The 21,952-nt window shown below is 37.1% G+C and overlaps 1 pseudogene; it reads right to left on the bottom strand.

Annotated features, from left to right (window-relative positions):
• Positions 1-387: 387 nt before the first annotated feature.
• Positions 388-6,833, bottom strand: LOC119532690 (annotated as a pseudogene).
• Positions 6,834-21,952: the final 15,119 nt, after the last annotated feature.

Below are 21,952 nucleotides of genomic sequence, written 5' to 3'. Positions count from 1 at the left end.
GTAATATCAATATGGCTAAATGTCAACTCATTTCTACTTTAATGTTAATAACAAATTAACATTTATAGTATGCAACATTCCTGAAGGATATAAAAACTTTTCTTGGGATTCTTTTGTTTTTAAAAGAAAACATTAAAAAAAAAACGTACCACAAAGCCAAAAGATATATTCTGTAAAGTTATCAAAGTTGGAGGGGGAAAGTTTCAGTTCAGGTCATATTTAGTTCTCCAAATCTTTAAGAATCAAACTGCCAATCACTACTATGCACTAAGTAGTCTACATAGACTACATAGTCACTATGCAACTAAACATTTTTCTAAGTCCTAGATCATTCTCTCCTGTTTGTAAAACTGTGATTCTTATTGTAGTTGTAAGATTTGATTAGTTTTAACCTGCAACGTAGTAGCAAATTATTATTGATGTGGGCTTTTCAATTTGCTCAAGACTATAAATTACAAATGCAAGGAAGCAGAATTTCCAGCTGGCAAATGGATCCACAGGTAATGCAATGTCTCTAAATCAAAGCTTGTGATAGCTAACCCAATGAACTGTAGCAATGAGAAACTATTGACAAAGTAAAACAATGGAGTGTTCATCTCAATATAAGCTGGAATCTGTACTATAAGGAAAGGATGAATAATTGAAGTGACACTAATGGGAACTGGTACCAATAAGCTTGGACAAGAGTAATTTTTGTAGAACTCACTATATTACTAGAGTGGGATGAAAAGAAAAAATATAGGATAGCCTCATTGATTTATGAAGTTATCCTTATAGCCTGTACCCAGATAACAACATTTGACCCAGAGGATGTAAAAGCAATAAACAAAATCATCATCATGGAGAGGAGGGGCAAGATGGTGGCATAGAGAGGAGTGGAATTTAGTTAGTCCCCTGGAGCAACTAATAAACAACCAGGAACAACTAGTAAATAGTCTGGAACAACTGCTAGGGGACAAATGTGACTGTCCACACATCATACACCATCCTGGCATGGTTGGAATGGCTGAGATCACAACATAAAAACTGTAAGTAAAAACTGCAGAACTGTGCTGGCAGCCCCCTATCCCCACAGCAGGCTAAGCTGCAAGACCTCACTGTGGGACAAAGCAGCATTCCAGACCAAGCAAATATAGCACAACCTAGCTCCAACTATAGTTTTAATTAAAATATGTTTACTGCTGAATATAAGCTACAAACATAGACAAACCCCTAACAAGGAACAAAGTACCATGGGGTTGCTCCCAGTGGAGAGGAAGTGGAGCTGATAGAAAAAAAAAATTAAAAAATAATACAGAGGATTTTAGAGCCAACTGACTTTAGAGAGCCAGAAAATGCCTTTGTCCTGGAAAAAGAAGCCCAGAAGACATGGTGCTCTCTCTGACTGACAGGTGAAACTGGGGGTCTGTGGACTGGCTCTGAAAAGGGGATTTCTTTCCCTTTTTCTCTCACTCAGCCTGAGTTACTCAGTGGAGAAAGCCTCAGCAATTTTCAGCCTGCAATGCTCTGACCCAGATAGGGATGGAATTAAAAGAGTCAGAGAGACAAAGGAGGACTACAAATAACTCCCTAAGGGGTATCTTCCCTAAAAGGAAGGAGGTGGGGCCCAGCTCTAGTGCCTACCCTCCCTTCAGAACTCAGACCCCAGGGCCTGGGGTAAACAGTTAAAACAGAAACAACCTGAACTCACAAATAAAGGAACCACACCTCTTTACACCAGTTGGGAGCAACAGACTGACAGACCCAACCTGCTGAACAGGTTATGAAAAACACAGCAGCTAGAGGCCTCACAGGAATGTCTGTCAGTCTTCTGAGGGAAGTCCCTGAGGGAAACTTCACACTGAATATAGCCCCATTCTGAGACCTGAACCCATTCTGGTCTGGGAAAATCTGATTGGGGTAATAAAGGAAACCAGATGCCTAAACAACAGAAAACTACAAATCACAATAGCAAAAACAAAGCTATGGCCCAGTCAAAGGAACAAACTTACACATCAATTAAGATAAGTTGATATATTCTTTCACTTTAATGAAACAATCAAAGATTTTCAACTAAATATGCTAAATCAATTAAAAAACCAAGTCAAAAAGTTCAGGGAAGTTATGGCAAAATAGATGAAGGATATAAAGGACACACTGGGTGAACATAAGGTAGAAATCAAAAGTTTGAAAAAACAACTGGAAGAATCTATGGAAATGAAAGGCACAAAAAAGAGATGAAAAACACAATGGAGACATACAACATCAGAGCTCAAGAGGCAGAAGAAAACACTCAGGAACTGGAGAACAAGACACCTGAATTCCTACACACAAAAGAACAGATAGGGAAAGGAATGGAAAAACATGAGCAATGTCTCAGGGAATTGAATGACAACATGAAATGCATGAATGTATGGGTCATCATTGTCTTAGAAGAAGTGAAGAGAAAAGGAGCAGAAGCAAGAATAGAGGAAACAATCTATGAAAATTTCCCATCTCTTATGAAAGACATAAAATTAAGATTCAAGAAGTGCATCATACCCCAAACAGAATAGATCTGAATAGGCCTATGCCAAGACACTTAATAATCAGATTATCAAACTTCAAATATAAACAGAGAATCCTGAAAACAGCAAGAGAAAAGAGATCCATCACATACAAAGGAAGCTTGGTAAGACTATGTGTAGATTTCTTAATAGAAACCATGGGGGCAAGAAGGAAGTGGGGTGATATATTTAAGATACTGACAGAGAAAAACCAACAACCAAGAATTCTATATCTGGAAAGCTGTCCTTCAAATATGAGGGAGAGTTTAAAATATTCTCTGGCAAACATAATGAGAGATTTTGTAAACAAGATATATTCTCTATAGGAAATACTAAAGGGAGCACTACAGACAGAGGAGTAAGAGGTTTGGAACACAATTTTGGGTGATGGTAGCAGAACAATATAAGTACACTGAACAAAGATGACTGTCAGTATGGTTGAAAGGGGGAAGGTTAGGAGCACGTGGGATACCAGAAGGAAAGAGGAAAGATAAAAACTGGGACTGTACAACTCAGGGAAACCTAGAGTGCTCAACAATTGTGATAAAATGCACAAATATATTTTTACATGAAGGAGAGAAAATGAATGTCAGCCTTGTAAGGTGTTAGAAATGGGGTGGTAGTGGGGAAAATACAATCAATGCAAACTAGAGACTGTAGTTAACAGAAACATTGTTTTATGCTTCCTTTAATCTAACAAAGGCAATACACCAAATCTAAGTGCCTATAAGAGGAGGATATAAAGGAGAGGTATGGGATTCTTGGCCTTGGTGGTGTTGTCTGACTCTTTTATTGTACTTTAGTTTATATCTATCTTTCCTTTTGTTGCTTTTTAGCTGTCATTTTTTCTTTATTTTTCTTTTTCTTTTGTCTCTCTACCTTCTTTGACTCTTCCTCCTTCTTTGTGGGAGAAATGAAGATGTCCTTATATAGATAATGTTGTTGGTGAATGAATAAATATGTGATTATACAGGGAACTGATTGCTTACTTAGGACAGAATGTATGGTGTGTGAACAAAGCCATCTTTAAAAAATGGGTTGATGAAGAAACATTGAGGACACTATATTGAGTGAAATAAGTCAGACATAAAAGGACAAATATTGTATGGTTTCACTGATATGAACTAATTATAATATGTAAACTCATAGACATGATATATAGGTTACCAGGATATTGAATGAGGCTAAAGAATGGGAAGCAGTTGCTTATTATGAGCAGAATGTTTAACTAGGTTGAACTTAAGTTTTTGGAAATGGAGAGAGGTGATGATAGCACATTATTTTGAGAGTAACTAACAGTGCTGAAAGTTGTATGAATGTGGCAGAAAGCGGAAGCTTAGAGTCATGTATATCACCAGAAGGAAAGTTGGTGGTTAAAAGATGGGAATGTATGAAACAGTGAATCTTGTGGTGGGCAATGTCCAAGGTTAACTGTACAAATACTAAAAATCTCCTTCATGAACTAGAACAAATGTATGACACCATAACTAGAAGTTAATAATAGAAGGGGAAAATATACCTATTGCAAACTACATACTATACTTGTAGTATTTTAACATTCTTTCATCAACAGTAACAAATATGCTATACCAATACTATATGAGCCAATAATGGAGGGGGTGGGGAGGGATATGGAGGATTTGAGCTTTCTTTTTTGTTTTTATTTCTTTTCTGGAATAATGAATATGTTCTAAAAATTGGAAAAAAATTGATTGTGGTGGATGCACAGCTGTGTGATGGTATCATAGGCAATTGATTGTGTCCTTTGGATGATTGTATGGTATGTGAACAATCTCAGTAAAGTTGAATTAAAAATAAAATCACCCTCAGGGAAAATGACAGCCAGTAACTCTGAATGCTGACATAGAAAGGACATTGACAGGAATAAAAAATCTGTGCATTCAGGCTTTGGTAGATAGCTGGATCTCTGAAAACATAAGCAAGGACTGAAATCCAAATAAAACAATTTTCGACACTTATAAAGAAACTTAGTGGTTTTAGAGAAATTCAAGTAAGACTATACAATCTATCAGGACAACTGGATAATTAAAAAAGTCATGAGTAGGAGACAGAAATGTGCCTATCTACTGTTGATGAGCAGGTAGAATGGTGTAGCCTTTCTAAAGGTCAGTGTGGTGGGTCCACAAAAAGCTAAGTATGTGGGGGCCAAAAGATCCTGCAACCTCATTGTGAGGCATATCATTGGAAGATCTGAGAGCAGAGACATAAATGGACATTTACACACTGGTGTTCACGGAGGCAGTATTCATGATTTTCAATGGGTGGAGGTGGCCTAAAGGTACATAGACTGAGGAATAGAATGGTGAACTGTGGTTTTGCATACAATGGAATATTGAGCAACTATGAGAAGGAGTGAAGATGTGAGACACATAACGAGGTGAATGGTTCCTGTAGACAGTGTGTTCAGTGAAGTACACCAGAAATAAAGGCAAACACTATAATGCCACACCAATATGGACTAAATACAAAGTGAAAACTCAAAATTGAATCTTAGAACACAGTCTAAGAGGGGAATGATTATTGTAATGGTCCCTAGAATGTAAGCTCTTACAGCAATCACATCTATTCCTGAATTGCAATGGCTATGTCCAAACTTTGAGATGCTGATTCCTTAGTGTATAACCTGATTGCTTTCTGGAACATTGAGTATCTCTGTGGCACCTGAAACTCAGAGCTACAGCTTGGCAGATATGAGTGTCAGTATTAGCACATACAGCAAATGTTAAAAAATGAAAAAAGCTGAAAAAGCCCAGACTTCAATTAGTGATATGAATGAAGCAGATCTGGTTAAGGCTAGGGCAAACTGGGCCAAAGGGTAAAGGTTGAAATTGACTGTGTTTTAAAATTTCAAATTCCATGTGAGACCAAGGGAAGAGATGTCTATGTGGTGTGGGATATATATTTTCTAAACAGTATAACTCTACAGTCGGTTTGTTCAAACACCACATAATTGTGGAACTTTGAATAGGAAGTGAGATATGGTAGGTTAACATAGGTTAGAGTGAAATAGTGACACATCCCAAAGTAATTTGGGCAGAGAATAAAAATATATTTACAGGGCCCCTTGAGGAGGTGGAGGAAAGTGCAGAAGTGTTGGACTTCCTCACCTCCACTGATGTTGATGTTGTCAAAAACACTAGGACTGGTGATTTGATGTGCTGAGCCCTCTATCATGGGACTTGCCCTTATGAAGCTTGTTACTGCAAAGGAGAGGCCAAACTTGCATATAATCATGCCTAAGACTCTCCCTCTGAATACCTCTTTTTTGCTCAGATGTGGCCCTCTGTCTCTAACTAAGCCACCTTGGCAGGTGAACTCACTGCCCTCCCCCACTACATGGGACCTGACTCCCAGGGGGTAAATCTCACTGGCAATGCAGTATATGACTCCCGGGGATGAATCTGGAACCAGCATCATGGGATTGAGAATATCTTCTTGACCAAAAGTGGGATGAAAAATTAAACAAAATAAAGTTTCAGGTGCTCAGATATTTCAAATGGAGTATAGAGGTCACTCTGGTGGACATTCTTATGCACTATATAGACAACACCTCTTAGGTTTTAATGTATTGGAATAGCTAGAAGTAAATACCTGAAACTATCAAACTCCAACACAGTAGTCTGGACTCCTGAAGACAATTGTATAACAATGTAAATTACAAAGGGTGACAGTGTGATTGTGAAGACCTTGTGGATCACACTTCCTTTGTTGTATGGATGGATGAGTAGAAAAATGGGGACAAAAACTAAGTGAAAAATAGGGTGGGATAGGATGGATGATTTGGGTGTTCTTTTTTACTTTTATTTTTTATTTTTATTCTGATTCTTTCTGATGTAAGGAAAATGTTCAAAAATAGATTGGGATGATGAATGTTTAACTATATGATGGTACTGTGAACAGTTGACTGTACACCATGGATGATTGTATGGTATGTGAATATATTTCAGTAAAACTAAATTTAATTTAAGAAAAGCCATGAGTAAAGGAAGCAATTTGAGTAAATAGACAGACACGGTATTTGGTAAACCTAAGGCCTAAAAGTACAAAATCCCTGAAATAGGATATAAGGGAAATGTTTTAAAAAAATAAAAGATTGACAAATGTTAATGAAATACAAAAATAGTCATAAAATTTTGATAGGTGTTTTTTTCTTCTCATTCCTAGCATAAGGATAATTAATAATGTTTTCCCAAGCATTAATAATAGCAGACAGCTAACATCTAGGGGCTGGTTTGTTTGATATAACTGGTAGTGAAAAGAGTAGTTCTTTGAAGAGAAAAGAATCATACTTTTAGTTAGACTTCAGGTCTGTTGAAATACATATGATAAAATACTGCTTACTTTATTTTCCCTCCCAGAGGGTCTTTCTTGACTGTTTATCTTCTTCCTAATTTATTTCTATTTTACTACCTTCAGTTATCTTACATTTTTTTCCTTGCATTTCATTTTGCTGTACCAAATGCTATGTTAGTAAGCTCGGAGTCATTTGCACAAGTGTGAGACTCAGTGTCCCTGCTGCGCTCAGTGCCAGACTTAACAGTGAGTGTCCTGGCACCTGCTGTGCCCAGCTCCAGGTGACCACCCAAGGGGGTGGCAGAGTGCTTCGCTGAGGAGCTCTGCCCACTAGTAACCAAGAAGTGCTCCTTTCCATTGTTTCTCATGCTTTCTTGTATCCAACTAATTGATCTGGGATCAATTTCCTTCTGGTTAAAAAAACCTCTTAATGTCTCCATTATTGGGTTTTTTATGGTGATGAATTCACCTGTGTTGTTTTCCTTTTGTCTGAAAACATATATATTCCAACTTCATTTTTCAAATTTTTAACTTTGTTTTTATGAGAAAGGGGTAAGTGGCATATAAAAAAACCTAATGTAGAAGAGTTATGTAACAGAAAATCTAAAATTAACAGTCTCTTGTGGATCATGTAAATACAATTTTTAAATAACTAAAATGTGAAATAATTGTAATAATAATTAAAATTATAATCTGTGCCAGCAAATGTGCTTTTCATTACATGATATTGAATAGTGATGTTCATAATAATGACTGAAATCTTACAAATTTCTTGTGTGAAATGAATCTTTAAAGATTTTGTTATGAAAACTTCAAACATAGAGAAAATGGTATAATAAACCACCATTGACCCAACACCCAGCTTAAAAAACTGTCAACTCATGGCCAGGTGTTTTATCTAAAGTCCCATCTACTCCTCTTAACACACACACACAACACACGATTATTTTAAATAAATTTCACACATATTTTCAAATGTTTATTGGTCACTGCTTCAGTTTGCTAAAGCTGCCAGAATGCAATACAGCAGAAATTGGTTGGCTTTTACAATATGTATTTACTAGCTTACAAATTTACAGTTCTAAGGTTATGAAAATGTCCAAATTAAGGCATCAACAGGATGATACTTTCTCTGAAGACAGGCTGAGGGCATTGGGGGTTCTGCTGGTCTTTGCTTCCGGGTCTCTTTACTTTCAGCTTCTGGTTCCAGAGGTCTCCTCCCTGAACTTCTGTGTGTCCTCTATTAGTCTCTCCAGGGCTTTTCTCTCTAACCTCTATTGACTCCTTTTACTTAAAAAGATTAAGATCCACCCTGAATGGGGTAGGTCACATCTCAAATTGAAATAACCTAACCAAAAAGTCCCACCCACAGTAGGTCTGCACCCACAGGAATGGATTAAAAGAACATGGCATTTTCTGGGGTACATAACACCTTAAAACCAGCACAGTTACTGAGTTGATTCAGTTGAGAATTGCCCACTCATAGTTTTTGTCCATTTTTATACTGTATTGATTCTCCTTTTCATACAAATTTGTAGCCCATTTGACTCCCTACCTTGAGGTTACAAAAATATACTTGTATATATTTTTCTCAGACAATACTTAATTTTTTGTTCACTTTTATGTTTTTAATCCCTCTGAAGCATTTTTATAAATGCTACATGATAGAAATCTACTTTTCTCCCTGACTGATGGCCAATTGTCTTTCTATCATCTTGTTCCACAGCTTACTTTTTACTTGCTGATCTTCAATGCCGCTTCTTCAAAACTCTGTTTTTTTCTTCTAGCCTATTTTCTGGCTCTAACCCTTATCACACTGTTTCAGTTCCCATAGCTTCAAACTAGTTTTCTAAAAGGAATTTTATTGAATTATATTCACATACAATACAATCATCCAAAGTGTACAATTAGTCACAGTTTCATCATATAGTTGTGCATTCATCACCACAATCAAGTTTTGAACATTTTTGTTACTCCAAAAAATAAAAACAAAAATAGAAATAGAAGTAAAAAGAACACCCAAACATCCCACTCCCCCCCTCCTCCATATTATTCATTTACTTTTTGTCCCCAATTTTCCTACTCATTTGTCCATACACTGAGTAAAGGGAGTGTGAACCATAAGGTTTTCACAATCACATGGTTACACTGGATAAGCTATATAGTTATATGATCACCTTCAAGAACCAAGGATACTGGATTGCAGTTCAACAGTTTCAGATATTTTCTTCTAACTATTCTAATAAACTAAAAACTAAAAAGGGGTATCTATATAATGCATAAGAGTAACCTCCAAAATGACCCCTTGACTCCATTTGAAATCTCTCAGCAACTGAAACTTTATTTTGTTTCAATTCTCTTCCCCCTTTTGGTCCAGAAAGCTTTCTCAATCACATTACGCAGGGTCCAGGCTCATCCCTGGGAGTCATGTTCCACATTGCCAGGGAGATTTATACTCCTGGGAGTCATGTCCCATGCAGTGGGGAGGGAAGTGAGTTTACCTGCCGAATTGGCTCAGAGAGAGAGGCCTCATCTAAGCAATAAAAGAGATTCTCTGGGGGAGAATCTTAGGCACAATTGTAAGTAGGCTTAACCTCTCCTTTGCAGTACAAAGCTTTATAAGGGCAAGCCCCAAGACTGAGGACTTGTCTACTAAGCTGGTGGTCCCCACTGTTTGCAAGAATATCAGGAATTCTCCAGCTGGGGAAATTTAATATTTCCACATTTTTCCATAGTCCCTCAAGGGGGCTTTGCAAATTCTTTTTATTCTCTGTCCAAATTACTCCGGATTGTATGGGAGCATCATGCTAACCTGTAAAAACAAGGTCTCACTCCCTAGTCAAGATTCCATGTAATTATGGCATTTGAATAGACTGACCATGCAAGGAAAATTGTATAGTGTGCTACAGAAAATATAGATTTTGCACCATATAACCACCTCTACCTTTGGTCCCACACAGAAGCCAAAGTTTTAAAACATTGTTAATATCATCCTCTACCCTTCAGTCTGATCCACCCAATCTCAACGAAGTCCATTTCATTCATATCTCCAAAGTCTGATCTCCTTTTTAGCCTCTTTTGCAGTGGATTTGTGGGGCAATGCCAACACTCATAGCTGCTGAACTCTGGCTCTGAGTCCCAGGTGTCACACAGACACCCAAAGCTCCAGGAACTGGCCACATCATACACAAACAGCTCAGAATCTCGAAATTTAGAAATACTAGTTAAACCTCATGAATAAAAATGACTGCTATAAGAGCTTGCAGTCTAGTTACCTTTATATAAACCTTCCCCTTATAACTCATGCTCCCAGATTCAATTCTCAGAGTTTACAGGTTGTTTTTAGTTTATATTAATGAGGCATTATAATGTTTGTCTTTTCATTTCTGGTTTATTTCACTCAACCTACTGTCCTCAGTCCATTCACCTCACTGCGTATCTCATAACTTCATTGCTTCTTGCTGCTCCCTCAAGCAAAAACATTCCTATATTTGTATATTAATCACCCTCATTGACCACTCTAGGTTTCACTAGGTTATACAGTCCCAGTCTTTATCTTCTATCTTTCCTTCTGGTGTCATACAGACCCCTAACCTTCCTCTTTCAACCATACTCACAGTCATCTTTTTCCAGTGTACTTACAATATTGTGCTACCATCACACAGTATTGTGATATCCATTTCTAGATCTGCACAATCAATCCTCTAGAACATTCTATACTCCTTCAACATCAAATGCCCTATCTCTACCTTCTTTCTGTCTCCTGATATCTTCATTTCTATGCTCTTCTCCAAAACTCTCTCTCACCTGTCTTTTGCTATCTGTCTGCAGCACACCCTTTAGAATTTCCTGTAGATGAGATCTCCTATTCACGGACTTTCTCAGTGTGTTTATCAGTAAATATTTTAAACTCTTCCTCATTTTTGAAGGACAGTTTTGCTGGATATAAGATTCTTTCTTGGCAGTTTTTCTTTTTCAATATCTTGAATATGTCATACCCCTGCCTCCTTGACTCCATGGTTTCTGCTGAGAGATCCACACTTAGTTTTATCAAGCTTTCCCTTTATGTGATGGATTGCTTTTCTCTTTCTGCTTCCAGAATTCTCTTTGTCTTTGACATTTGACAATCTGATTAGTAAGTGTCTTCCCCAAAAGGGGGAAGAGAATTGAAACAAAATAAACTTTCAGTTGCTGAGAGATTTCAAATGTTTATTTGGATGAATTCTGTTGGGGTACGCTGTGCTTCTTGGACCCATAATTTTATGTCTTTCATAAGAGTTGGGATATTTTCATTGATTATTTCCTCTGTTATTCCTTCTGCTTTTCCCTTTTCTTCTCTTTCTGGAACACCTATAACATGTATATTCATGCACTTCATGTAGTCATTCAGTTCCCTGAGACCCTGCTCATATTTTTCTATTCTTTTCCCTTTCTGTTCCTTTGCATGTAGGATTTCAGATATCCTGTCCTCTGTCTCACTGATCTTTTCTTCTGCCTCTCCAAGTCTTCTCCTGTATGTCTCCATTGTGCTTTTAATCTCTTCTATTGTGACTTTCATGCCCATATGTTCTGCTATTTGCTTTTTCAAGCTTACAAATTCTTCCTTATGGTCACTCAGTATCTTCTTTATATCCTTCATCTCTTTTGTCACATTTTCTCACACCCATTGATTTGATTTAAAAGATTTGTTTGAACATCTATAATTAGTTGTTTCAACTCCTGAATCTCAGTTTAAATATTAGTTTCTTCCTTTGACTGGGCCATATCTTCCTGTTTCTTGGTGTCTCATGATTTTCTGCTGGTGTATAGGCATTGATTTTCTTGATTGGTTTATTCTGGAGGTTGTTTTCTCTTTTGCCCAAGGTTTTCTTGTTGGTTGACTTTGATCTCTAACTTTTCTTTTTTCCCTCCCTAGCCAGTTGTCAGATTGGCTCTTCCTCCAGTCTTTTCCCCAAAATCAGGTGTCCACCATGGCCTGCCAAGGAGATGAGAGGTGGGCACAGGGCACCCCAGCAAATTCACTGTGTGTGGTAATACAAATCTGCCAGCTTCAATGCCGCTCTGTTTTCCACTGGCAAGACCTGGGTTTGTTTTGGAGCCCTGCTTTAGCAGTTGGTTCTTCCCTATTTCTCAGCCAAAACAGGGCTGCCAGGTTTCTGTACAGGGTGTGTAGACCAGCTCCTGTGTTCCTAAGAAAGGGCCCTTGCACTTTCTGGGCTGACCAGCAGATGGTACTGTTCAGTAACATAATTGTCCTCAGAGGCTACTCTGCCTCAAGCACAGCCAGGCTGAAACTGCAGGACTCCTAAGCCCTCATTCTGCCATCCGAAACTGGCTCCATGTGGGGTTCTGCCTGTGGCAAAGCAGTCCCCCAGGTGATCCAGCACTCCAGCTCTCCCAAGGCAAGGAAATGGCCACTGGTTACTGCTTCCCTCAAGGATGGGGGAAGGGCTTTCAGACCCAGGGCTAGAAATGTGGCTCTGCCCACATTTTCTCAGTCTCTTTGTCCCTCACTTATCTGGGCCTTGAAATGTCCACCCCTATCCACTAGGTCTTCAAACAGTGAGGGCATTTTTCACTGCTATGAGTTTTTAAAATATGTGTCCCTGGTTTTCTTTCCCACATGGAGACTGAATGAGGGGAATGGGAGATGACCAGCTGGTATGGGATAAAAAATTCCTACCTGATATTTCTTCTCTTTCTTCAATTCAGCATTTGCAGGGTCTTTCTCCAGTCTATATCCTCCTCTAGGGTTTCAAACAGTTCAGAATTGTCCTTTTTTTATTGAATCTCTGGAGAGAAGTTTTCAGTAGTTGTTTACATTGCCATGTTGATCCATATTAGGTTTTGAGAGCTATAGGTTTGAAAGTACCCACTTGTTTTAGATTTTCTTCACTCTGTGTTTTTCATTTGAATTTCATTTAACTTGTTGAGTTCAATTAAATACTCTATTTGGATTTTTATTTGAATTTCATTGTATTTAATGATTTAAATATTTTTGTATAACCTCCCCCCATGAGGGACATCACTCCTAGGGGAATGAATCTCCCTGGCAATGTGGGACATGACTCCCAAGAGTGAGCCTGGCCCTGGCAGTGAGGGATTGTAAATACCTACTTGACCAAAAAGGGGAGAAAAAAGGTAATAAGCTGAAATCACAGTGGCTGAGTGATCCCAAATAGAGTTGAGAGGCTATCCTGGAGGTTTCTCTTATGCAAGCTCCAGCTAGACAACCCAAATGTCTACAGTATGCCATGCCATTTCCAAAAGTAGTTCCAAAATACCTAGGTCCCTACCTGAGATTCTATAATCTCACTGAGTTTTATCTTTCAGAAACTTAAATCCACCTGAATGTTCCTGTACCAGACAAGTCCTAAAACCCAGAGGCAACAGCCTCTTTAAGATCAACAATCAGATGAAGTCCTCTACCCCATACTGTTGACACCCCCTTTAATATGAACAAGTTAGGGTGCTCACTGCTTAGATGCCCCTGAAGATGGAGAAAGAGATTAAGTGAGAAGAAGGGGTAGCAAGAAACAAGATTTAACAAAGGTCTATGAATACTGAAACTTTATATAATTATATATATATATATATATATATTTGGATGCTGGGGTGTTGGAGTGGATAGAAGGAGGTAAATGACATGGTGGAACTGAAACCTTTGGGATTTGCTCTATAGCTGCTCACTGAATTGTGCCTTGAAGGCCTCCACCTTTCTGTATATTCCTTGTTTTGCATAATAGGGAAGGGACTGAGATTGTGGAACTGTAACCCATAACAGTTTTTGAAATTACCTATATAATGGCTTATTGTGCTGTACATTGAGACTTAGCATCTTTCTGTATGTATGTTATATTTTACAGTAATTGAAATAGCTGAAGTTGTGGAACTGTAACCCATGACATTCTTTGAAATTCGCTAACATCTTGTGAAATCATACTTTAAAATTTATTACTGTTATGCATATATGTTAAAGTTCACAATAAAAAAAAGCACAATTGCAAATTCTTTGACCACCCTCCCATGAAGAAAGAGGGGGTCCATGTCCCCTCCCTTTGCATCTAAGAAAACTTGTGAATGCTTTGACTAATTGAATATGACAGAGCTGATGTTATGTTGCTTCTGAGGCCTTTCATAAAACTCCTTGCAGCTTCTGCCATGTTCACTGGAACACTTACTCTTGGAGCCTTGGGCCATCAGGTAAAAAGTCCAATTTCTCTAAGGCTGGCATGCTGGAGAGTCACAATATAGGCAATTCCAGCCCTCCTCACCAAGGGGCCAGACATGAGAGTGAAGCGATGTTGAATACTCCCAATAAGGCCATCCTCCAGCTGAATACCACCATGTAATCTCCATCATTGTAAATAGAACAGAACTGTGGAGCTCTGCCAAAATTCCTGACCTATAAAACTGTGACATATAAGGAAATGATTGTTGTATTAAGTGGAACACTGCTTTTACTCTTTTGGGAAGTTTGGGGTGGTGTGTACACCCTCTTTGCCTGCTACTCCAATACTACCTCCACCATGAGGAGTTGGCTGCAGTGAATAAGTACAGGGTTTTTGGATTTAGACTATAAAAGTCATGGGACATTTTGGAAGAAATGAAAAGTAAAATAAAAGTTTGTTTCTATAAGGCTTATGTCTGCATGCTGTAAAGGTTGAGGGTGACAGACCAGAGGACAGGGCAAAATAAAAGCTATTAGAAGAGAAGGAAACATGACAGAAGCATGTATCAGAAAATAGGAAAGCCTGAGGTTCAGAACAGGTAAGGGGAGGGTAGAGGGGCACAAAAATTATTTTGTGCGGTATTTAGATCTCTGGTGCAAAAACTTGGTCTACCTTTCCATTTATTTGGATTTTCTTTTTTTGTCTTTGATCTTTGAAAAAATTCTATATGTAGTTCTCCAAAAAATTCTCACACATCTATGCTAGATTTACTTTTAGGTATATTGATATTTTGTGGCTATTTTAAATTACATGATTTATTTTTTTGATTTAGGATATTTGCCATCATAATCATAAGTGAGCCTGAACTATAATGACCCTTTTTTTGTACTTTAAAAAAACATTTTCTGCTCTTTAGAAGAAGTAATATAAGGTTGGAATCATCTGTTTCTTGAACAGAATTTATTAATACCAACTGGCACTTTTATTGAAGTGACTTTTAAGTAATGATTTAATTCTAATAGATTTATTAAAGGTTTCTATCTTCTGAAGTAACTTTAAATTAAGATACATTTCTCTAGGAAACAGGCCATTAAAACTTCAAATTTATTTTGTAAAATTGTATTTTCTTATAATCCAGATAATTTAAGGATTTATCTTTAGGTACATAAAGCTTTTTATTCTAATAGAGTTCCATTCGTAACCTTTCTCTTTATCATAAGTGGTCTTGCCTATATTCATCTAATATATTAGCCTCTTGAAAGATTCAACTTTTGGCTTTGTTCATCTTTTCTTTTGCAACTTTATCATGCTACCTTTCAATTTTATTAATCTCAGTTATCTTGTTCATTTCATTTAATCTATTGTTTTTTGATTACTCATTTTAATTTTTATTATAATTATTCTAAACTCTGCATTATCTGCTTTCTCCATTCTTTTATTATAGTTTAGCTCTAAACTATTGAAGTGGTCATCTTAAATTCAGTTTTTTTGAGATATATTCACACACCACACAATCATCCACAATGTAAAATCAATTGTTCATAGTACCATCATATAGCTGTGCATTCATCACCATAATCAATTTTGAACATCTTCATTACTCAAAAAAAGAAATAAAAGTAGAAATAAAAATAAAAGTAAAAAAGGACACCTAAAACATCCAATCCCTCCATCCCACCCTATTCCTCATTTAATTTTTGTCCCCATTTTTCTACTTTTCCCTCCATACACTGGATAAAGGGAGTGTGAGTCACAAGGTTTTCATAATCACACTGTCCCACCAGGTAAGCTACATAGTTATACAATTTTCTTCAAGAACAAAGGCTACCAGGTTTTATATTGACAATTTCAAGTATTTCCTTCTAGTTATTCCAGTACACTAAAAACTAAAAAGGAGTGTCTATGTAGCACATAAGAATGCCCTCCATAATGAACTCTCAACTCCATTTGAAATCTTTCAGCTACTGAAACTTTATTTTGTTTCATTTGGCTTACCATTTTGGTCAAGAAGAGTTTCTTGATCCCAAGATGTTGGGTCCAAGTTCATCCCTGGGATTCATGTCCCACATTTCCATGGGGATTTACACTCTGGGAACCATGTCCCACATAGGGGGGAAGGCAGTGATTTACCTGATGAGTGGGCTTAGAGAGAGAGGCCACATCTGAGAAATAAAAGAGGTTCTCTGGGAGAGACTCTTAGGCAAAATTATAAGTAGGTTGAGCCTCTCCATTGCAGTAACAAACTTCATAAGGGCAAGCCCCAAGATCGACGGCTCAGCCTACTGAATTGGTAGTCCTCAATGCTTGTGAGAATATCAGGAATTCCCCAGGTGGGAAGTTTAAAATTTCCACTTTTTTCTCCAGTTCCTCAGGGAGACCTGCAAATACATTTTTATTCCCTGCCCAAATTACTTTGGAATGTAACAGGGTTTCACACTAACCTGTATAAACCTAACAGATCTCACTTCCTATTCTAAGTTCCATGTAATTATGGTGTTTGAAAAAACTATACAAGTTAATTTATTTAGTGTGATACAGAAAATATAGATTCTGTACCAAATAAATATCTCTTCCCTTGGTCTGATATAGAAGTTAAAGTTTTAAAACACAGTCAATATTGTCCTTTACCTTTTGGAATGATTTGCTTCAGTACTAGATAGATCCCCTTCATTCATATCTCTAATCAAATCTGAATACTATTTTAGCTTTTTTAACCATTGCTTTATAAGGTAATACTGACATTCATAGCTGCCAAACTCTAGCTCCAAGTCTCAGATGTCACATTGATACCCAAAGTTCCAGAGACTGTCCAAGTTATACATAAATAGCTCAGCATCTCAGAATTTGGAGATAACCATTACAACTCAAGAATAGATGTGATTGCTGTAAGAGCTTAAATCTAGGGACCTTTACAATAACCATTCCCCTGATAAGCTGTGCTCTAAGATTCAATTCTCATAGTTGACACATTATAGTTAGTTCATATTAGTGAGGCATTATGTTTCTCTTCATTTCTGATGCATTTCACTCAAAATGCTGTTCTAAAGATCCCTTCACCTAGTTTCATGTCTCACAACATCATTCTTTCTTGAAGCCACTCAATATTCTATTGTATACATATGCCACAGTTCAACATTCTGTTCATCAGTAAATATACCCTTAGGCCAAAACCATCCATTGCAAATCATGAATAATGCCACCATAGCACCAGTGTGCTACTATCCTTTTATGTCCTTTCTCTCAGTTGTTCTAAGTATATACCCAATAATGAGGTTGCAGGAACTCTTGGCACTCACACACTTAGCTTATTGTGGAAACACCAAACTGTTCTCCAGATAGGCTGCACCATTTTGCTTCCTGACCAACAGTGAATAGGTACATTCCTCTCTTCATGTTTTCTCTGGCACTTTTATCACTCTGTTTATTTTCCCCTGCCATCTTACAGAGATATATTCACATACCATATAATCATCCATGGTGTACAATCAATTGTTCACAGTATCATCATATAGTTGTGCAGTCATCACCACAATCAACACTGAACATATCATTACTACAAAAAAATTTAAAAAGAATAATAAAAATGATAAAAGAGAAAATGAAAATAAAATAGGGTAAAATAAAATAATAAGGTCAGACAACACTACCACCACCAAGAATCCCATACCCTTCCCTTATATCCCCCTCTTATAGACATTCAGCTTTTGTATACTGCCTTTGTTACATTTAATGGAAGCATATTACAATGTTACTGTCAGCTATACATTCTAGTTTGCATTGATTGTTTTTTCCCAAATTCCATCCCATTTTCAAACCTCAGAGAACTGTCATTCCTGTGTTCCCCCACTTGTAAAACTATTTTTATATTTTACATTTAGTCATCATCACTGACAACTCTAGGTTTCACCAAGTTTTACAATCTTGGTCTGTATTGTCTACCTTTCCTCTGGTGTCATACATCCCCTAGCCTTCCTTATTCAATTTACTCACAGACATCTTTGTTCAGTGTACTTAAAATATTGTGCTATGATCACAAAGTATTTTGCTATCCATTTCTGGATCTATGCAATCAATCCTGTTGAACATTCTGTACTCCCTCAGCATCAAATGCCTGATCTCTACCCTTTCTCCATCTCCTGATAACTGTGTTCTCAGCTTTAACTCTCAGAGTTTGCTCATTAATGTTAGTTCATGTTAGTGAGACCATACAGTATTTGTTCTTTTGTTTCTGGCTAACTTCACTCAATATGATATCCTCAAGGTTTATCCATATTGTTACATGTTCCATGACTTTGTTCAGTCTTTCAGCTACATAATATTCCATCATATGTATATACTACAGTTTATCCACTCATTCATTGAGGGATATTTGGGCTGTTTCCATCTCTTGGCAATTGTGAATAATGCCACTATATACATTGGTTTACAAATTCCATTTGTGTCTTAGCTTTCAGTTCCTCTGAGTATATACCTGGTAATGGAATTGCTGGGTCATGTGGCAATTCTATACATAGCTTCCTGAGGAAAGGCTACACTGCCTTTCAGAGTGGCTGCACCATTGCACATTCCCACCAACAGTGAATAGGTGTGTTTTTTTTCTCCACATCCTCTCCATCACTTGTAGTTTTCTTTTTTTATTTTAATAATGGCCATTCTAGTAAGTGTGAGATATCTCACTATGGTTTTGATTTGCATTTCCCAAATAGCCAGTGAAGTTGAGCATCATTTCATATGTTTTTGAGCCATTTGTATTTCCTCTTCAGAAAAATGTCTGTCCATGTCTTTCGTCCATTTTTAAAATTCAGTTTTATTGAGATATATTCACATACCATGCAATCATCCATGGTGTTCAATCAATTGTTCACAGTACCATTATATAGTTGTGCACTCATTACCACAATCAATTTTTGAATATTATCATTACCACAGAAAATAAGAATAAAAATTAAAATAAAAAATAATACCCAATACCTTCTATATCCCCCATCCCTCCCTATAATTAATTTACATTTTGTCCTCATTTTTCTACTCATCTGTCCATACACTGGATAAAGGGAGTGGGAGCCACAAGGCTTTCATAATCACATGGTCACATCATGTAAGCTATATAGTCATAGAGTTGTGTTCAAGAATCAAAGCTACTGGGTTGCAGTTCAACAGTTTCAGGTATTTCCTTCTAGCTACTCCAATACACTAAAAACTAAAAAATGGATATCTATGTAATGCATAAGAATAACCCCCAGAATGGCCTCTCAACTCCATTTGAAATCTCTCAGTCATTGAAATTTTATTTTGTTTTGTTTTCTTCCCACTTTTAGTCCAAGAGGGCTTTTTTCAATCCCATGATGTCTGGGTCAAGCTCATCCCAGGGAGTCATGTCCCACATTTCCAGGGACATTTACACATCTGGTAGTCATGTCCCATGTAGGAGGGTGAGCAGTGATTTTACCTGCTGAGTGAGCTTACAGAGAGAGGCCACATCTGAGCAAAAAACAGGTTCTCTAAGGGAGACTCTTAGGCACAATTTTAAGCAGGCTTAGCCTCTCTGTTGCAGTAACAAACTTCCTAAGGGTAAGCCCCAAGATTGAGGGCTTGACTTTCTAAATTGGTAGTCCCCAATGCTTGTGAGAATATCAGTAATTCCACAGGTAGGGAAGATTAATATTTCCACATTTCCCCTTTTCCCTCAATGGGGCTTCATAAATACATTTTTATTCCCTGCCCAAATTACTCTGGGACATATCAAGGTTTCACACCAACCTGCACAAACCAAGGAGATTTCACTCCCTATTCAAAGTTCCATGTAATTATGGTGTTTGAATAAACTGAAAATACAAGTTTAATTAAGTAGTGTGTTACAAAAGATATATTTTATACCTAATAAACATCTCTTCCTTTGGTCTCACATGGAAGTTGAATTTTAAAACACCATCACTATTGTCCTTAACCCTTTAGTCTGATTTATCTTAGTCCAAAACAAGTCCATTTCATTCATATTGCTAAAGTCTGTTCTTTTTTTTCAGACTCTTTAACATTTGCTGTGTGGGGTAATGCTGACATTCATAGCTGCCAGACTCTGGCTGAGTCTCAGGCATCACAAAGATAATCAAAGTTCCAGGGACCAATCAGGTTATACACAAAGAGCCTAGTATCTCAGAATTTAGAAATAGTCATTACAACTCAGGAACAGATGTAACTGCTGTAACTGGCTTGATGTGTGGCTACACCTGTGGCAGGGTACACTCTCGGCTGACTCAGTACTCCAGCCATCCCCAAGGCAAGGAAATATTTTGTCCATTTTTGAGTTGGGCTGTTTTTCTTTCTGTTGTTGAGTTTTAGCGTCTCATTATATATTCTGAATACTAAACCCTTATGTGATGGTGTGGTTTCCAAATGTTGTCTCCCAATGCATAGGCTAACTTTTTACCTTTCTGGCAAAGTCCTTTGATGTACAAAAGTGTTTAATTTTGAGGAAATCCCATTTATCTATTTCTTCTTTTGTTGCTTGTGCTTTGGGTGTAAGGTCTAGGAAACCATCTCCTATTACTAGATCTTTAAGATATTTCCCTACATTTTCCTCTAAATGTCTAATGATCATAGCTCTAATGTTTAGGTGTTTGAACCATTTTGAGTTAATTTTGGTGTAAGTATGAGACAGGAGCTCTTTTTCATCCTTTTGGGTATAGATATCCAGTTCTCCAGACAGCATTTATTGAAAAGGCTGTTCTGTCCCAGTTTCATTGACTTGATTGCCATATCAAAGATCAATTTTCTGTAGATGAGAGCATCTATTTCTGAACAGTCAAGTTGATTCCATTGGTCAGTCTATCCATCTTTATGCCAGTGCCATGATATTTTGACCACTGTAGCTTTTACTATCCTTTAATGTCAGGTAGTTTGAGACTTCCCACTTCATTCCTATTTTTCAAGATACTTTTGCTCTTCAGGGCACCCTACCCTTCCAAATAAATTTGGTTTTTGGTTTTATATTTTTACAAAGTAAACTGTTGGGATTTTAAATGGTATTGCATTGAGTCTACAAATGAGTTTAGGTAGAATTGACATCTTAACTATATTTATTCTTCCAATTCATGAACATGGTATGTTCTTCCATATTTTTAGATCCTGTTTGATTTCTTTTAGAAGTTTCATGTAGTATTATGTGTATAGTTTTTTGGGGGGGCTTGGTTAAGTTTTTCTAAATATTTGGTTCTTTTGTTTACTATTGTAAATGGATTTTTTTCTTGATTTCTTCCTCCTGTTGCTCATTACGTGTGTATAGGAAAAAACATTTGCATGCTGTTCTTGTATCCTGCCACTTTGCTGTATACATTTATTAGCTGTAGTAACTTTGCTGTCAATTTTTCTGGATTTTCTACATATTTCTAGAATCATGCCATCTGCAACAGTGAAAGTTTTACTTCTCCCTCTTCAGTTTGCTCTAGCTAGAATTTCCAGCACAACATTTAATAAGAATGGTGACATTGGGCATCTCTGTCTTTTTCCTGGTCTCAGAGGGAAATCTTTCATTCTTTCCCCATTGACTATGATATTAGCTGTGGGTTTTTCATATATTGCCTTTATCATATTGAGGAAGTTCCCTTCTATTTCTATCCTTTTGAGTGTTTTTGTCAAGAAAGGATGCTGAATTTTGTCAAATGCCTTTTCTGCATCAATCAAGATGATCATGTCATTCTTCCACTTTCATTTATTGGTGTGGTATATTATGTTCATTGATTTTCTTGTGTTGAACCAGACTTGCAAACTTGGAATAAATCCTACTTAGTCATGGTGTATAATTCTTTTAATGTGCTGCTGGATCCAATTTCCAAGTATTTTGCTGAAGATTTATGCATCCATATTCATTAAAAATTTGGTCTATAATTTTCTTTTTATGTAGTGTCTTTGTTTGATTTTGGGATTATGGTGATGACTTCATAT

The sequence above is a fragment of the Choloepus didactylus genome, chromosome 4, assembly GCF_015220235.1.
Source record: "Choloepus didactylus isolate mChoDid1 chromosome 4, mChoDid1.pri, whole genome shotgun sequence".
NCBI classification, from domain to species: domain Eukaryota; kingdom Metazoa; phylum Chordata; class Mammalia; order Pilosa; family Megalonychidae; genus Choloepus; species Choloepus didactylus.
This window is presented reverse-complemented; position numbering and strand designations above follow the sequence as displayed.